This window comes from Ambystoma mexicanum, chromosome 3q (assembly GCF_040938575.1).
Source record: "Ambystoma mexicanum isolate Mex_15411 chromosome 3q, UKY_AmexF1_1, whole genome shotgun sequence".
Lineage (NCBI taxonomy): Eukaryota > Metazoa > Chordata > Amphibia > Caudata > Ambystomatidae > Ambystoma > Ambystoma mexicanum.
The window spans coordinates 1160958991-1160978246 of record NC_090926.1 but is presented as its reverse complement, the minus strand read 5'-3'; the positions used below and the strand labels follow the sequence as shown (position 1 = coordinate 1160978246).

At 52.4% G+C, this 19256-nt stretch overlaps 1 protein-coding gene across 5 annotated transcripts in view; it reads left to right on the top strand.

The window, feature by feature from the left end:
* The first annotated feature begins 1314 nt into the window (after positions 1–1314).
* The window catches only part of LOC138447699 (nascent polypeptide-associated complex subunit alpha, muscle-specific form-like), a 139035-nt gene continuing 121093 nt past the window's right edge, over positions 1315–19256 (top strand). The window contains exon 1 of one of the 5 annotated variants that reach the window (XM_069603985.1): positions 1315–1405. The gene's annotated coding sequence lies outside the window, so the exon portion shown is untranslated. Of the gene's footprint in view, positions 1406–1517; positions 1596–1698; positions 2022–2114; positions 2640–19256 lie in introns of those variants that run through there. The other 4 variants (XM_069603987.1, XM_069603988.1, XM_069603983.1 and 1 more) reach the window with 4 other exon arrangements.

Here is a 19256-nt window from a genome sequence, read left to right as displayed (position 1 = left end):
CGACGGGCTGCCCCCTTCCCAACACAAAGACTGAAGATCGCGAAGGACAGGGTGGACCCTTGCGGGACTCCATGGGTAATTGGTAGAGCTGGTGATCTGGGGGAATCCACGTGTACAAACTGTTGGCTATTAGCAAGGTAGGATTTGAACCAGCTGAGGACGGAGCGTGCCGATGTGGTGTGAAATGAAACCAGGCGATATGGAGCAATGGATGGTTAACCGATGAGCTAGAAAGAGAAGAAAGCAAACAGGAAGGAAAGTCAAGGGCGAGATGTGGGGAGAGTGGTGGAAACCATAAAAATGCACAGGCGAGTGTGCGGTGGGGCAGAGTTTGTGGTATGAAAGTAAGCTGTGCAGGTGTGGGGGGATGGAATATTTTAGTGCTTTGCCCCGGATACTACATTGCCTAAAAACGGCTCTGCGCGCTAGCAACGCAACAGCTTTTGCCTGTTCACAGTAGACATTAACAGGCATTATTTTCTAAATTTGAACCCCTTGCCGTTTTACCCTGAGTCGGGGTCCTAATCAGGATGCGGGCACCTGGCTGTAAATGGGACAACTGCCCCTCATCCTCAGTATACCGCTCAATCGTTTGGGTGGGCCGGGCCAGGTGAAATCAAGTAGATTTTCTTTTGGGCCGGTGAAGGGTCCATTGCAGTCCATGGGCTGGTGCGGGGCTGGCAGTGAGGGTTAGCTTAGTGCACGACGCGTGACACCCGCCAAATGCGGACGAGTTTAGACTAGGCATGTCACGCTGGTGGTTCCCAGGCAGGCAGAAGCACGTGTCTGCTGGGGTTGGGGTCGGTCCTTTTGCTGGCAGGAGAGCTATGCCATGTATTTCAGTCAGGGCAGCCCGTATGGGAGGAATTAAGCTGATATGCAAATGGGGGGTTCTGCTCTGGCATGGCACAGAGTGCTGCTAGAACTTGCCAGCGGTCGGTCGCCCAGGATGCCTTGCATCCCTTCACGCAAGGTTCTTCAGCTTGTGTTCGCCCTCGGTGGAGGACTTCTCATAGCGTTGGCGAAATGCATGTGCAGCCGAGAAAACGGAAGTACAACTGCATAAAAATTGCAGTACAAATATGAACCCCGGCTGCAACCTCTTCCCTCCAGAATAAAGCCGACAGGAGCGGACTCGGGAAACGCCCACGTTTTAGCTCAAACCAGGCCAAATCAAAGCTGGGGAAAATGCCATATTCGGAATGCAGCAGTCTCTCGCATACTGGCTGTGGCCGCCAAACGCAGGCTTCTCAGAGATGCTCGTCAAGCACAGACGGGATTCGCCCTGGTTTTTTTTTGGGGGGGGGGGGGGGTTGAGGGGGCGCGACTCGTTGCTATTCAGCCGAGGAGAGAAAGGAACTGGTTGCTGTCGCCACCCTGCCTATTCTCCGCACCTCTGCGAAGAGTGAGAGTTGGGAGGATGGGGGGCGGGCGAGGTGGGGTGATCGGGCGAGGCGGGGGATTCATTTGGAGAAGCCATACAAAAGAAAGCTATGAAAGGGATATTTCAGCGAGCAGCATGGGGGCTGCCCCAAGACAAGCGCGACGAAAATGAAAGAAATACTCCAATGATGGATTAAGGGGGAGGAATGGAGGTTTGAGGCGTCCATTAGGGTGCGGGCTTGTCCGGGCTGTGAATGGTTAACTCTGGGCTCTCTGGGGGCTTGGGCTTTCCGAGACCCCTCTGTGCATGGGCCCGGCAGCTGCTGCTGCCCTCGGATGGGGAGGTGGGGACCCGATACAATACCCCTCCCCCAGCCCCGGGGTGACATCATGCCCCCGGGCGCCCATTGGCTGCCGCGGTAATTGATGATGCTGGCCCGGCCGCCGCCCCCGCCCCCTCCGTGTCTGAGGACTCCACACCCAGTGAGAGTGAGTGTGCAGGAAGGGAGCGGTGAGGAGGCGCGCGGAGACAAAGGAGGCCCGGCTCCAGAACTACTCCACCCCCCGCACCTCTCAGACCCCGGGCCGCATCCCACCCACTGCCCCCGCATCGACCTCCAGGGGGCACCGGCCACCGGGTAAGGAAGAAGGGGGCACGGGGCCGCTCGTGTGGGAGCAGGGAGGGAGTGGCAGAGGAAGCTGCCTGTGCTGTAACTTGCAGTGCCGGCCGGCTCCCTGCGTGCGGGAGAAGCTTGCTCCGCCCGTGCTGCACCTATAATGCACGGGCGACAGGCCGGCAGGGCTGCCTCTGCTCCACAGAGCGCGGGTCCCGATTGCTATCTGTTCCTGTGTGTGTGAGGGGCGCGTGCACTGCACTGCCGCTGACAGTGCTGTAACCGTTCTGCAAGTGTGGGGGAAGCATACCCAGCAGTTGCCTGTTTTGATGGGGTGCGGGGAAAGCTTGCGCCGCACTTTTCAGTTCTGTGTTTGGATCCTTGTGTGAAGGCGGCTTGAACGGCTCGTGCCAGATCTGCACCTCCGTTTTCTCTGCTTGAAATGCTGGGATGCGAGTGATGCCGGGGACAGTTATTTTTTTTTTTTGGAGACCGTTAGTATCGTTTGTCTGCGGCAGGCGTGCACTCAGCTCGGATTTCTAAGGGACGCGTGTGCCGCCGACACCGGAGCTGTACAGCATTTTTATGACCCGGGTGTGAGGGAAGCTTGCACTCTGGCAGTCGAGAGGCTTGGTGTCCAAGGTAAGCTTGTGCATATATGGGGAGTCTAAGAGAAGCTTGCACCTGCTTCTTCCCGGTGTGAGAAATGCCGGCACTATGTCAGAGTTCTAAGTGAAGCTTGCCCTGGTGGTACAGCTGGCATATTTCGGACGCTTGCACTCTGGTATCTATTCGGTGTGAGGGGGAAGCTTGCATGTCTTTGCGAGGGCTGGTGGCACTATGCATTGGCAGTCCTGCTCGGGGCGTTGGGGGGGGGCATCGCCCATTTCCTCAGGCACGCTGCAGAGAGGTGGCAGGGCCACTCCCGTCATAGGGTGTGGCCCTCTCCCTCCTTCCTGTGCCCATGGTCCCCGAGATGTGTGGCGCTGAGCTATTGTGTGCCGCGGCATCCGGCTGCAGTAACTGTGGGGATGCCCTCTTCCCGACTGCAGTAACTGTGGGGGGTGGGCGTGCACCCATTTCGACATGCCCAATGTTACCTGAAAGATGCTCAAGCAATCCTGCGCTTGCACCCTCCATTATGGCGCTTCTAATAGTGCTTTCACTCATTGGAAGACTACAAATCCCAGAGTGCTGTGTTAAAACATGCCGGGAGGCGCATCCCTGTGGTCCTTTCCTGGAGGGTGGGGTGGTGGCTGGGCCTAAAGTGTTGTTGCATTGAAGATCCGTCTGTGCCCTTTACCCTGGTTAGTGGACATGGTTCGTGGCACCCTCGTCTCAGCGAGCCGCTGCTGATTGGAAAGGTGGGCACGCCGTACCCCTGAGCGGCTGAGCCCCACCTCACTCGCACTTTGGGTGGCACGTTTCCTTGCCAGGCATCGCCACGGTGGGCCGTCTGCTTCCGATTTCTGGCCTGGCACTCTTGGGCCCTCCGGTGTTCGCTGGTGGTTGATGCGAGGTTGGGCCGGTTTCTTTGTTTCCACGAGCCCGGCCGTGTTTCTATGCCGACCGTGTCGGGGCGGGAGCACACAATAGGATGCCAGCCTGGGAGAGAGGGTGATGGGAGCTGGCATGGACGGGACCATAGAGTTGGCAGGGTCACTTTACCTGAACTACGGGGTTGCCTCAGCAGAGCCGTAATACCACGTCTTGGAGAATTAAATAATTGTCGTGCATTGACTCCGGATTTTTGCATAGACCTAGAGTCCGCCACCGGGGCGTGCCTGCAGAGTAGCAGACGGCGGGACCCAGTGACTAGATCAGGCAGGCTTGAGCTTGCATGGAGCGGGATCGCCACTGGGGGCGGTGTGATCACCCCCTCTACTTCTCACGTTAGTGGACGATGGGATTGCACGTGGTCTTCATTGCTTGAACTTCAGGATAAGGGGCGTGTTGCTTTTTGAACCCGGGAAGTGCCCTTTCCATGACCCACTGGTTACGTTAGGATGCTCTGGCAGCCGCCAAATCCCGTCCGAAGGTTTGATGGAGGGGCTGCTTTCTTGGGACAGGTCCGGGTTCATTTAGTGCAGGACACCCCTGCTCTGATGGTCTGAACCCACACTAACTCAATTTCCCAATGGGGTCTATCGTTCCGTCACAGAGAAACTCGACCAGGGGTCTGCAACACTTTAACCAAGCGGCTCCTTGAGTGAAAGTGCTGTGTGTCTGCTCTTAATTCAGAAATGGGAGTGGAGCTGCCCTTTCCTTTTGTTTTCTGAGTAAAGACCCAACACGCAAGAGGAAGCCCTTCAACTGAGCAGTGCTGCGCGGTTAAAGGACTGGCTGCAGGTGTCAGCAATTCGTATTAGATAAGAGGCGATGCCTTTTTTTCATAATCCGAAGTGCTGACACCTGCAGGCAAACCTTTAACCATGCAGCACTGCTCAGTTAAAAGGGCTGCCTGAGCGGTTGGTTTGGGAGGCCGGGGGAGCAGGTCCTAGAGCACTTTCAGAGACTGCCAGAGCGCAGCCCAGGTCCACTTACAAGTCCTTGTGGCCTCCAATTTGGGCCCACTCTGGACGCTTGGCTCTGTGGCCTCCCTCTGGAACAGTCTTCCTGCCTCCCTGAAACTTGAGGAGAACCATCTCCGGTTCCGGAAGCACCTCAAGACCTTCCTCTTTACTTCTGCTTTTTCTCCCCCCGCTCCCTTGCTGAGTTCTTGACAGTAACTGCACTGGTCACCCTTTCCATCCCGGGCCCTGGCCCCGCCAGATGCCTATCTGCACTGCCTCCCTGGCAACCCCTGCACTTGGGGACTGTTTTCTGTATCCCTGCAGCCCTCATACCTGCACCTATCTCTGCACTTGCCACCTGCTGGCCGTTTTTATTATTTATTCTACGATCCCATGTACTGCACTTTCCCCTCTCCCTTCACCCGCGCACTTTCCTCTCCCCTCTTCCCATGCACTTGCACGTTCTGATTGATACCTGGCCTACTAAGATCGATGTATGTTTTTCCCTTGTTCCCCCTCCCTTGCCTCGTCGCGCCTTGAAACACTTGTGTATAGGCGCGTTATAAATGCCATATCCTATCCTCCTGAAGCTTTCGGATTGGTTTTCTCTGTGGCTTTGGAGTGTACACGTCTTCAGTGGTCTTCTCGTGATGGAGCAGTGCTGTTACCTTACCACATTGATACAATGGGCCTCGTGCAAGGACTCCCCATGGCATGCTGATGTGGGAGCATTTTTTTTACTCCTTGCTTTGGGAGTGGGTCAGCGCCCAGGCAACATGGTCATGTAAAGGGTAGAGCATTGTTCGACCCACCCCCATCAGCAATGCCTCGGTTTCCTCGCCATTCTGCATCCTGCTTTTCTTTATCCAGTAAAATGCGTTCCAGACCTTCAAGTGATCTTGGATCGGTTCCCAGGCCTGCCCTGTAGCCAGATGGGGATCTGCGTGATGTCTGTGGAAGTCTGTATCTGAAGGTGGCGGAGATCTGTGACACAGACTGATCTGTTTTTAATGGATGGAGGGATCTGTTCTAGCTCCAGTTCAGAACCTGACCGGGCCCATCCATTGAAGCAGGGTCAGGTTCTGGGGTATCCTAGACTGTGGCCAAATTACATTCGACGGTTGGCCCTGGTTATGACGCAGGATCTCAGGATTACGCATAAAGGATACTCCTGTCAAGCGGCAGGTATTATTCAGTTCCTTTATTCGGGTAGCTTAATTCATCAGGTACATTAGGAGGTGCCACCACCCAGGCTATATTTCTCAACTGCCCTGGGAGGAACTAGATCCACACCCAAACATTCCAGTCCTTCTACTAACATTCCAGACATGACGTCAGACCTTGCTTACACTGCTTTCAAGCAGGATACAGAAAGCAAGAAGGAAAGTCAATCGCAACAGCTTTTACGGACGGCCTTCCGTCTGCTCTTTTATCACTAGTTAGTTTCCATTCCTCTTGAGGATTCCAAGTCCAACTAATGGCAGTGGATTCTTTTCTTGTATTCCATGTATTTTTCAGGTGGGGTTATCGTTGCATGTTTTAGAAGTTTGGGGAATGTGATTTAATCAAATCTAGTATGTTTTGGTCGTCCGTACAGATGCATTCCATGATCCGTGCCGTTTGGCGGGTCTACACAGAAAGGTCTCTTTGTTTTGGATGTTGCCTTTAGAAGGTTGTCGTAGGTTTTATGGATGTGGGGTAGACATGCCCTCTGGCGGTACCGGGTTGTCCATGATCAGGCTCCTAAACCGCTCATTCATTGTGACTTTTCTTGGTTAGTCTGTTATCCCTGTGGTCTCTCCTGTGTATTGTTCAGTGGAACATTTCAGCCTCTGATTTTGTAACCAATGTGACGTGGTCTGTGGTCTGCTTTCCTCAGGGTTGCAAGATTCTGCTTGATGCGTTGGCCGGCGGTAGTGCTGCTCCAGCTTTCCCAAAAAGAAAATCTGCCGTTATTCTCATGGTGGTCCGGGGTCGGCCTGAGTGGATCTTTGCAAGTTCTCCTACTGGGTGTCCTTGATGGTACCCAGGAGAAGATCACATGAATTATGTTTGTAGACTTTGAGCAAGCTGGAGATCTTCGGCCAGTGCTATTAATTTTCCGAGAAGCCGTAAAAAGCTGTAGGCCATGACTGCTGTGCCAGAGAAGGAGGTTCCCAGAAACAGTATGGCCGGCCACCGGATCACAGGCAGCAAGCAGGAGAACAATGACTAGGGGCAAGTCATGATTTTCTCCATTGTTGTTACTCTGGGGCCGCATCTGGTGGAACATATTCTCGCTCTAGAACCGCCGACCACTACAATGTGTGGAACTCCTGGTTAAGCTGCCTTTTGAAATTGAGCATTGCCAGTTTAACGTATCCATCTATTCATCGGGGACTTGGTGTTCCTCTCTATTCTGGCAGGGTCGGGTCTATTGTATTGGTGAAAGCACCGTCCAAGGCGAACCAGAAGGTGAAAGACCTGTTCCATTCCACCATTACCGTTTGGAGATGCAGTGTTTGCTCTGCCTGGAGCTTTTAAGGGGAGAAAAGACGCTCCTGACAGCGTGACCCTCCCATGAGTGACGCCATTAGGCTGCGCAGCCTACAGGTCCATTGCTAATTTATGCCAAACGAGAAATGGAACTCTGGGTACGTTTCCAAGTGGCCTACACCTATCACACTAGCGGCACCCCCAATGTTGCCTATTACCATGTCTGTATTTTAGCAAAGTCTTTAAGCATTGGGCTAGTGGAGTACCGTCCGCGCCTAACCAGAAGGAGTCGTTAACCATTCCAGCTTTGGTATAAATAAATAAAATTAACATCAAAGCAAGCCTGAAATAAGGACTACATAAAAGCCACTCCATACGTGAATTTGACTCAAGGGGAGTGTTGCTCCGTAAATTCTTCGATCCAGCCGCAGCGGGGGATGGGTTGAGGGGTAAATCGTACCCTGCTGGCCGATTACCCTCCTGGGGAGTCTGCTAGTCTTTTCCCAGCAGTTAGGCTGACATCTGTCCATGCACATCTAAAGTTGCTGGAGGGCTGCTGTGGGGTCCATTTCCTTGAGGGTAATTGCTGGTCAATGATCCCATCTGCCATTAGGTACCATGCATGAAGGAGTGTGTGAACGCGCAAGCCCAGCCCCCAGCTTGTCTTATTAAACCTAGACTGCAGGCCAACAGGAAGAGCCTGTCGGGACACTTCTGCATCCGACCCCTCTGCTATTTTTTGTTTGTTGTATAACCTTCCTTGCTTGGAGGCAGTTTCATCTTGTACAGGAACACTGCATGTCACACGCTGCTGAAGATCTGGGGCCCCGTCCAGATGGCACCCGAGGGCCCTTTTAGGATTCTGTGTGGAAGCTCAGCCAGAGCAGAGGGATTTGGAAACAACACAGGAAAAGCCATTGTTTTCTTGTCATGAAAATCAGACACCGCTTGAGCACTTGGCCGTTGCTTTCAAGCTAGGTCCATGCTGTACACATCGCCTCTATACCTACATTAAAGGCCTTGGGAGCAAGCACTTCCCTGCCTTCTCCGATCCTATTTAATGGCTAAAATGAAAGTCCCTTTTCAAGGAAGGAAATCCACTCTCATTTATGAGAAAGTCCATCCAATGCAGTAATTTATGGGGGTTTTAGAAGGGTATCGCCTGACCAATGCGCCCCCACATTGATGGTTTGTGTATACGGTCCCTCCCCCCCTCCACACTACAAATAACGTGAGACAGAAAACCACAGGCAAACAGCGCCACTTAATCTATCATATTGGTAAGCAAAATGCAGCCTGCGCCTCTAGTTCATGAAAATGTTATTTTCCGAATTCCCCAACCTCGATGCTCTGGGTTATGCGCCAATTGAAGGCCGCGTGGGCGTTGATGCTTAGGTGGGGCATATTTATGCATTGAAGTGAGCGGAGCTGGAGCTTCGGGTAGTTCATATTGGGAAAGTCGGGTATGGGACAGTGGCTTCTGAGCTCGTATTGGGGATGTCGGGTATAGGACAGTGGCTTCTGGGCTCGTATTGGGGATGTCTGGTATAGGACCGTGGCTTCTGGGCTCGTATTGGGGAAGTCGGGTATAGGACAGTGGCTCCTGAGCTCGTATTGGGGAAGTCGGGTATAGGACCGTGGCTTCTGGGCTCGTATTGGGGATGTCAGGTATAGGACCGTGGCTTCTGGGCTCGTATTGGGGAAGTCGGGTATAGGACGGTGGCTTCTGGGCGCGTATTGGGGATGTCGGGTATAGGACTGTGGCTTCTGGGCTCGTATTGGGGAAGTTGGGTATAGGAGAGTGGCTTCTGGGCTCGTATTGGGGAAGTCGGGTATAGGAGAGTGGCTTCTGGGCTCGTATTGGGGAAGTCGGGTATAGGACCGTGGCTTCTGGCCTCGTATTGGGGATGTCGGGTATAGGACCGTGGCTTCTGGGCTCGTATTGGGGAAGTCGGGTATAGGACAGTGGCTTCTGGGCGCGTATTGGGGATGTCGGGTATAGGACTGTGGCTTCTGGGCTCGTATTGGGGAAGTCGGGTATAGGACTGTGGCTTCTGGGCTCGTATTGGGGAAGTCGGGTATAGGACAGTGGCTTCTGGGCGCGTATTGGGGATGTCGGGTATAGGACTGTGGCTTCTGGGCTCATATTGGGGAAGTCGGGTATAGGACAGTGGCTTCTGGGCGCGTATTGGGGAAGTCGGGTATAGGACAGTGGCTTCTGGGCGCGTATTGGGGATGTCGGGTATAGGACTGTGGCTTCTGGGCTCGTATTGGGGAAGTCGGGTATAGGACAGTGGCTTCTGGGCGCGTATTGGGGATGTCGGGTATAGGACTGTGGCTTCTGGGCTCGTATTGGGGAAGTCGGGTATAGGACTGTGGCTTCTGGGCTCGTATTGGCAAGGCGGGTATAGGACCGTGGCTTCTGGGCTCGTATTGGGCAAGGCGGGTATAAGACTATGGCTTCTGGGCTCGTATTGGGCAAGGCGGGTATAAGACTATGGCTTCTAGGCTCATATTGGGGAAGTCGGGTATAGGACAGTGGCTTCTGGGCGGGTATTGGGGATGTCGGGTATAGGACTGTGGCTTCTGGGCTCGTATTGGGGAAGTTGGGTATAGGAGAGTGGCTTCTGGGCTCGTATTGGGGAAGTCGGGTATAGGACAGTGGCTTCTGGGCGCGTATTGGGGAAGTCGGGTATAGGACCGTGGCTTCTGGCCTCGTATTGGGGATGTCGGGTATAGGACCGTGGCTTCTGGGCTCGTATTGGGGAAGTCGGGTATAGGACAGTGGCTTCTGGGCGCGTATTGGGGATGTCGGGTATAGGACTGTGGCTTCTGGGCTCGTATTGGCAAGGCGGGTATAGGACCGTGGCTTCTGGGCTCGTATTGGGCAAGGCCGGTATAAGACTATGGCTTCTAGGCTCATATTGGGGAAGTTGTATGTCACCTTTGTGCTATCCATATGGCCACATGGATGACTAATAGCGGGACGCCGTTAGTGAGGATAGGAAAAGCCCTTCAGTTATTGGCTCCAGAGTGTGGGCGTGGTGTAGTCTGGCGACCAATGGAAATCCTAGTCGTGCTCTGCGTGGAACACCTACTGCGAATGAAAGTCTTGGTTACCACGGCCACCTTCCTGGCATGTTCCACCAGGGATCAATCTTGGGGGCAACCACCGGTTATGGGGGAGGTGGGCTTGCATTGGTTATTTGATAATGCAGGGGGGTCACTCTTCCATTTCTTGTTCAGAGCTCTTGGGCATGCCAAAAGGCAGTTTCCTGCCGCAAGCACCAGGGAATTGCTTTGCAAGGGGAGATCTTTGTCGGCCCAGCCCAAAATCCATTCTTTCCTGCCCTGCTCCCCTCCTCCTGATCACATCCAATTAGGAACGGTTTAATCAGATGTAAATCAGATTACATGCATTGAACTCCTCCACTGCGCGCAGGTTGGCTTGTTTCACGAATGCTGCTAATAAGACAGATGCGCGCCGATACGTAGTGCTACATTCCCAAACCAAAAAGAGCTTGTGTACATTTTCTTTTAAAATTTAATCAGACAAAATTATTCATGCATCAAATTAAAAAACATTAATTGGGAGGGCAAAACAGACAAAGCAAATCCAATAATGAAACCACCCATGCCAACTGTCGCACAACTCGTTCAATCGTTTCCACATTCCATCACGTGCAAATCTTGGAGAGTGTCTACCTCCCAGTAAGTCCTGCATACGTTCCCAGGGCTCCATGCCGACGGGGGTTGGCGGGGCTTTGCGCAGGTTATGTTCTCTAAGCCTACTGCACAGGTCTGCAGCCTAATCAGTGGCGTGGGATCATGGGAGATGTAGTTCAAAGCATCGGGGAGCCACAGGTTGCAGATCCTTGGCCTAGCACCTTGAAGCTATTGCAGAAGGTGGCCGGGCCTCTAGGCTGGGTATGTTGTGCTATATTGGCAAGCCGTCCTCCCAGAGTTGAAGCGTTTTAACGTGGTTCCCAGAACTGTGGCGTTGAGGTGTCGCAGAGTCGAGGACTCTTGGGTAGACTCTGTTCTATGGGAAATTGAGCGATTCTGATGTGGAGGCTTTCTGGGGTAGTGCCATGGGGTGTCGGGGCATGCTGCCGGCCGGCAGCACTGTATACTGTGGGCAACAGAGGGGCAACTTCTTCCAACCACGCGTGATCCATTCTTCCAGCTGCTGCTCTGGGGCCAGGCGCCGGGGTTATAGTCCACAGCATGGGTGCGTGGTGGTTCGCGTTTTTGAAGGCTTAGCACTGATCAGAGTCTACTTAATTGCGGGTTCTTCTGTCGTCCCGGCTGAAGAAAGCGCGGGGGCTTTGAGGGCCGAGCGTACCCGCTATGCTTTCAAATCTAGCATGTGCTAAACTGCCCGCATCTGGCTCTTTTATGGGGCTAAAGCAGTGCTCGAAGTGGGCGGGAACGGTGCTCCTCTACTTTAAACGTATTACTGTTCCTATACCTTAATTTTAAAAATTACCCGTTCAGGAATGGTTTCGTTTTAAAGTGAGTCTAGGAAGATGTTGAATCTTGCATTTACAGCTGGTGCGTTCGGGGGTTTGTATTCTGGGTTGGAGGGGGCGTGGGGGCAGGCCAGCAGGGAGCATAGTCTCATTGGTGGTTCCGCGCATCACTTCCTATGTGCATGGTGGGAAGTACACGCCCCCTCGCGGTCCATTTCTTCCTGTCCCCAACATGATCTATTCCATTTAGGGGACACTTGTCCAGTCCAAGTTTTAACTTTGCATTCCGGGGCATATTGTTCTGGGTTTATGATTGAAAGGGGGGGGGGGGCTAGGACTGCAGGTCGCCGTCAAAACCAGGAGTGCATTCCTGTTTTCCGATTTGGAATGGATAATGTGGGCATGTACGGGTTTGTGATGGCTGTGGTGGACCTATGGCATGTCGTGAACGGACCTGGGCAGATAATGCCGCTTAGCCTAAAACCATGCCAGGCATTGCCGCTGCGGATAGCACGCAGGGCAAGGTATTGTCCGTCCTCTGCTGTGCTACTGGCACAGACCAGTGATGGGTTTGCATTGACCCACGTTAGAATGTATGATGCACTATTACGTCGTTTGGTCGTTTTAAAGCCGCGTTTAATGCCTGTCTGGCGAGATGTGGGGCAACCACACGCGCGTGCCTGGAAGGAGCCGACGGGAAGGGCACGGCGGCTCCCATGGGACATGCTTACCTGTTCTGGTTGGCGCGGCCTCCAGGGAGGCCTCGCGCTGCTGGGAGCGGTGGCCATGGGAAGGGCTCTCTGGCTCTTCAGGGCCGGCGCCAAGAGCCGCGCATGTTTGCACAACACCATGAATGGAGCCGGGCTTCTGGGGCTTTCCATTGAATGCGAACATCTCCCCGGGCCCGCGGACATCTGAGCTTAGACCGATATGGTTGCTTGGGATTCTATGCAATTTGTAATTGATGTGGTTTTTAATTTAGTTTGTATTATCTGTTTAACCTAATCCAATTAGTATTTTATTTTTGTTCTGTTATTTATTTATTCTCTTCCTTTACCCTTTTTCCTTTCACCTATGACTTTAATTTGACCTGTAGGGAATGTTTGTCTTTGGATTTATCATAAGACAAAACACCCTTTTTTGTTTGTTGTTTGAGACATCACTAATATGGACTATTGTACAGTAGAGTGGCGCTCTCCTGGAATTTGACTAGCCCTGCGGTGGTTTGACGTGTTTGTCCAGCCTATGTTATGTCAATCACTTGTCACATTACAATGATGTGTTGTATTTTGAACGCCCAAGCCTGTGTTGGTCAATTCCACATGCCCCTGAAAGGCGATGAGTTTAAGGCGGCGTCTCGTGTAACCCAGTATCCACGAGTGTTCCTTCTGCCACTTGATTTCTAAAGCAGAACTTGGCAGGTGTCCTTTTTTTGTTTTATCCATTAGCTGGTGCATAAGGCAACACAATTGTATTGAAGTGCACCTTAGGAGGGGGGTGGCATATGAGGAGTGGCGCACAGCTTGTGGGAGTTAAATTACTCACCCATTGACTTCCCAGGGCCTTACTGTTACCTTTGGCCATTGCCAACCACTGTCTGCCCCTCTCCACCCAATACACGTGCTCCTGGGATCTTCTAGCTCCATCAAGCAGCAACATCAAACTTTGGCCTATTAGAAACACTGAGTGATAATGGCAGCTGTGCTACTGCCATAATGAATAAAATGCCTGAAGGCCACACTTGGATAAGGCACTTTTATCCGATCATTGCACCGACCAAGCCAACAGTTTGGTCTTGTGTTTAGGTAGGGCATTTCCAGCCACTGCTATCCTATGCCAGGGTAATCGCGCCATCCTTCAGCTTTAGCTATGTTATGGCGCAGTAGTACCATTCTGGCAGTGCCTGGCAAATGCCGTTATATAGCACCTTTATCCCATTACTATGGCCTAAACTTGCTTATGGGTGAACGTCCTCAGGGACCAGAGTCCAAGTATGTAGATTGTTGAACTGAGTGGAATGCAGGTGCACATTAGGCCGAGATGTTGGTTAGGTGGGCTGGTTGTGCTCCACCAAGCAACCCAAGAGGGTGCGGCAGGTCAAGAGATTTAGAGAGTGCAACAGATTCGCTTTGTGACCAGCTAGGCCACATGTTGTCGTAACTGCAGTCTGATGGCTGTTGTGCTTTGTGTATTAGAGTGGGGAATGGATGTGAGTGCGTGTGGGATGGTTGCCGTGCTTGCAGCTGGTGTCCACCCGGTGGTTTTCGACTACGTACCTTGATGCCTCGCTCGGCGCTTTGCTTTTGGTGTTGCTGAGTGAATCCGAGCAGTCCCGACTGTTCTGAGAGTTGTATTTGACATTCCAGTGGGAAATATTGTGGGTGCAAACGAAAATGTGACGGCCGTATGATGCGGTGAAGGGAGAGGGGGAAGCTAGAAACTTCAGGTTGCCACAGGGAATAACCACGTTTTGAGGGACTTTCTGAAGGAGTGGTAGTCTTCATTGCAGCAAATGAAATGGGAGGGAGTTGCAGGTGGTGGGGACTTGGACGGAGAAGGCAGATTCTCCCATTCTGGTGGAATGGTAAGGGTTGGGGGATCACAAGGAGGACTGCAGAAGCACATATAAGGTTTCTGGTGGGTTGGCAGCGCGTGAGCTTGTCCTGGAGATATTCTGTGCCACTACTGTGGATGCCGCAGTGTGTGATGCACATGGCCATAAAGGACGCCTGTCGGCTGATATGCAGCCGGTGGAGTACTAACTACTTCAAGAACTTTGAGGATGTGTTCTCCGTTGCGAGGGCAAGGAGGAGTCTGGCTGCAGAGTTTCCGATTCGTTGGAGTCTCCTGAGCTGATTCGCTGGGGCACCTTCATGGACGGGGTTGGCATAGTCTAAGCGGGAGAAAATGATGGCAATGTTTGCATAGACTCATTGTGCGTAGGAGAGGTAAGGGAAGATTTGCCTGAGGGGTGCGTAGGTGTACGTGGTAGGTTTTGGAAACAATGTTGTGTTCTAGGTTCTTTCATCGCCAATAATTTCAATGCCTGGCTTTTAAATGTGTACAGAATTACAAAAATGGTAATCAAGTGTTCTTTTTTTGGGGGTGATGGGGTTTACCGCCCAACCCCTTATTAGGCGTTTCCAAATCAGCCCCCTCACCCCCAAAACTTCATTGACCTTTTTCGTAATTCTGTATATGTGTCAAGGCCAGGCTTAGAAATTACTGGCGATGAAACTACGTTCTACCCGGTGTTGATGTGGTGAGAGAGTGATCAGTCTAAGTCCAGCGTGCATCCGCCAACGCTGCCAGCACATGTGGTAGTAAGGATGTTCTCAAGGAGTGGTGGGTGGGGAAGGGGGGTGATCCCCAGGGGAGCCAGAGGCGCAAGAAGTTTTGAGAACTCAGGGTGGGAAATGGAGTGAGAGTGCTGGGAGTGAGTATAGAAGGCAGAATAGAATAGTCCCTTTTTTTATCGGGTTAATTTGCAGAAAGTTCTAATGTATATAAATGAGGGTAACAGTCTGCCTGACCAACACTAAAGGGTTGGCTTATGCTTGTATACATGGTAACCAGCCATCTGGCAGAACGCCTGGCTAAAGGGTTGGCTTTGGCTATGCTCGTATACATGGTTCAGAGGTAACCAGCCATCTGGCAGAACGCCCGGCTAAAGGGTTGGCTTTGGCAATGCTTGTATACATGGTTCGGAGGTTAGCAGCCCTCTGGCAGAACGCCCGGCTAAAGGGTTGGCTTTGGCAATGCTTGTATACATGGTTCAGAGGTAAGCAGCCATCTGGCAGAACGCCCGGCTAAAGGGTTGGCTTTGGCAAAGCGTGTATACATGGATCGGAGGTAAGCAGCCATCTCGCAGCAGAACGCCCGGCTAAAGGGTTGGCTTTGGCAATGCGTGCATACATGGTTCGGAGGTAAGCGGCCATCTCGCAAGCAGAAGGCCCGGCTAAAGGGTTGGCTTTGGCAATGCTTGTATACATGGTTCGGAGGTAAGCAGACATCTGGCAGAACGCCCGGCTAAAGGGTTGGCTTTGGCAATGCTTGTATACATGGTTCGGAGGCCCTGATGGAGGAGGGCCCGGGTGCAGCCACGTAGTCGCTGGCTGCGTGGCGAAGGCCTCGGGCCCCCACAGTCACGCGTCTATTGGAAGGCTTCCTCTCCAGGGGCTGGGCAGGTGAGGGCCTGCGCGCCCCCGCATTTTCTTCTTCCTCAGCCCAGGTAGACGCTTTGCTCTGGGGCTGCGCACTAACTCCCGAACAGCTGCGTCGCCCCTCGGGGTGCTTTGCAAGTCATTTGCCTACCGGGGGCCAGCTGCACCCTGCGGTGAACCTGCAGACGGCTGGCGGCTGGTGCCCCCTCGTGGCCAGGCGGCCATCTTGCGCTGCAGAGCCCTGTCATTTCCACCCCTCCTCCCAAAAATAAGGAGCTATGATGCCACGCCCTTCCCTGCTGCATAATGACGTCATTTTCGCTGGTTTTGGAATCGTTCACTGTCTTTCCTTCTGCACCCCTACCTCCCCTCCCCCCACACGTTGGGTAAATTTGTCCTGGAGTTGATGCCAGCCCCACCCCACACACACACTTTGCTCCCCAGTGAGAATGGAATGATGTAAGCAGCCTAACATCACTGCTGCAGAACTGCGCATGCCCGCCAGCATGAAGAGGCTGGCAAGCTACTAGCTTGCGTCCAAGGTAGTGACTGGCAGGGCGTGTCTGGGGGCACAGGAACCCTGGAGAATGCAGCGATGATCCCAACATGGAGGCTTAAAGCGAGTCTGGCATTACCCTGCCTATGCCTGCCTTGCTGTGTAGGGGGGAGCTCTTCTCCACCGCCCCAGTCCTGTCAACCACACAGCCATAAACTGTTAGGTTAAATGATAGTCGAACGTGTTCTTTAATATTAAGTTTGCATTTATATAGCGCTACGAACCCTCAGGCATCTGAGCGCTGCTTTACCCACGGTGTGTGGTGCTCATTTATCGACCTCGGAAGGATGAAAGGTTGAGTTTGGCACCTGCGTCAGCAGGGGCTGCACGGATGTCAAAGTGAGCGCTCTACTCGCTGAGCTATCTGACTGTCTGTATGTATCTGTATGTCCTCATTGCACATGCTTGTCCCACATGCCAGTCACGCGGGTTTAGCATGGGCCTGTTGCATTGTTTCAAGCAACTGCAGGGTCACCTTACCAGTGCTGGAAACTGGGAACCCTTTTCTCAATGGAAAGGAGGGGGTGGGGCCAAGGCGTGTTGGCCCAGGTCACACTGCACAGTTTCTCCTCCTAGAACCCAAGACTGGCAATTTCCATGAAAACAAAGAGCATTATGGGAAAATAGGAATGCCCACAGTTTTACATTTTAATCGTGCCTGATGGTGATTCAGCAAGAAACAACTTTGGACTTAAATTATAAGTTACACTGTCTTTATTGCTCCCAGTGCTCACCCTAAAAAGGTCTGTAAATTGCGGGACATGCATATCAATGTGTGAGGCTTTGGCTGTTTCTGCCTTCAGTTGCCTGGGCTTCAGAACAGATCTGGCTGTTTCTTGGGCTGGGACCTGGGCCCCGGGACCGAGCAGTGCTCCAGCAAGACGTGCTTGGAACATTTTCTGGAGCATGGCTTGGTCTTGTCACAGCCCATTTCCTACCCTGCACCTTACTGTGGTGTTTATATCTCCGCATTTCCAAGTATTGGCCCTCTTCTCACGGCGATGGACCTGGACCTCCCTAAAGGCTTGTCCCTCCCTAAAGGGCTTTTGCCGGCCATGCCTGGCTCACCCTCCTTCCCTGCACGCTGTTCTGCCTTGCTCCTGCCTTGCTCCATTTCCCTTTTAGCCTTGGCTGGTGCTTCAGTGCCACCTATAAGCTGAATTGCATTGGCGGGAGAAGAGATGTAAGGGGGGGAGGGCACAGATGTGGTTTCCTTTTGGTTATTTACTCGCCCATTGACTGCTCATAGCTATGCTAATACCCATTGTCATTCCAGCCAGCCTACCATCTGGCCCTCCCAAAATGCCTCCTTCTGGGTTCTCTTTGAGAGCGCTCCATCAAGCAGAAACATCAAACCTTTGGCTGTATTTGCTTTAGGCCACTGTTACGTCTATACAGTCTCACGGTTCATGGATTAAGTGCAGATGCAAATGCATTACTGGTGTGAGAAGAATGTCTTACTCACGTGTCACCTCAGCCACGTGACTTATAAGCAGGCTGTGTCTGTTGCTTGGAGTCCTGTTTAAAATATTTTTTACAAAAACGTAACTCTTTTGACTTGTGCCCATGCATTGGCAGTGCCCTGAAAATGCCCAACTATCATATACCCTTGTATTTGCACCATTTTCTAACTTTTGCCAGGTAGTAGCAAGCGTGTAATGTAATTGTCAACGTATTGCGCATTGTGGCAAGGGCTGGCGTAGCAGAGGGCTAATGGCGCCCCGGGCGGCCCTGCCCCAAGGCTATCTATGGTTACGCGAGGCGTGTTGTGCAGGGAAACCCCTCTCGTTTGGAACTGGGCGCTACCACAAAAGAGGACCAAGATGGAGAGGCCTACCTGAAAATCTCCCGCGTTCCCTAAATGGCCTGTCCACCCCGGATTGTGGGAACCTCCTCGAGGCCCCCCTTTCTGCCGCAGAAACCTGCTTCCATGGTAGCTTGCTCCAGCCTCAGCCGTTTCCGCGAGACTCTCGGTGACCTCCGCCTCTTTTAATGAGGGCCGTTCATCTTTTTCTGAGATGACGAGTGGGGGGGGGGTGTCTCGGGGCTCCGGTTGCCGTGACTACCTCTGGGGCTCACAGCACCAGTGTGAATTGATGGCGGCAGGTCCTCGCCTCTTGTAGCTGCCCGGGTGCCCCTGCCCGCTTCAGTACCCGTCAGCCACCGTTTGGATCTGCTTGTCATGTTTGCAGGCGGGCAGCAGCTGGCGCTGGCCCAGTGCCCGTGGGAGAGATATCGCGCTGCATACTAGCCCCGGGGCACACGGCCTGCGTCCTGGACAGGGGGCTGATGCGTGCGTGGTGCTTAATGGACTGCATACATCGATCGACCCGGCGCCCGCCACCGCCACCCCCTCGCTGCTCCTGTGATTTCATCCTGTTAGTCCCGCCAGGGAGAGGGGGTGGGGCCTGCCTTTCAAACTAAGATTTGCTTTTGGAGAAGCAAAATTGTCTTCGTTATAAATAATATCCACAAATATCTTGTTTTTAAGTAATGTCTATAGATAAAATGTCTGATTTTTTAAAAAAAATTGAAATATGCAAATTGAAATTGTTGTATACGGTTTAAACAATTAGTTTTAGCCAGGACGTAACCAAAAAAACCTACTGTCAAAAAATCATGTACATTTATAAAATTCCAATAACTTTTCAGAACATTATAGTAGCAATGATTTTATATTGTTTACAGCGCGGCCTAGTTCGAGAGCAGCAAAGTGCTGAACATAGTGTGGATAGCCAGGGCAAACGCTGGTATCTTGTGACGGTACTGCTGTCAGGGACGTCATTTGGGGTTTGCTAAGGGTCGCAGTTGTGGCCCCTGCTGTCTCCCTTGCTACCCCCTTTTTCATTTTTTTTTTTTTTAACTAGCTGTAGCCAGTGGATATTTGTCAAGGTCCATATGGCAGGGGAACATGGCACCATCCCAAAGATCTTGGTAATATGGGCCAGTACACACTGATATTAATGCTACATATAGTGATGAAATATATATTGTGATATCGTAACCATATTGTTTCTTAGTGTACAGAGGAACAATGCTACGTGATGACACTGCCTGTTTTGTCAAGGGGTGAAAGGTTG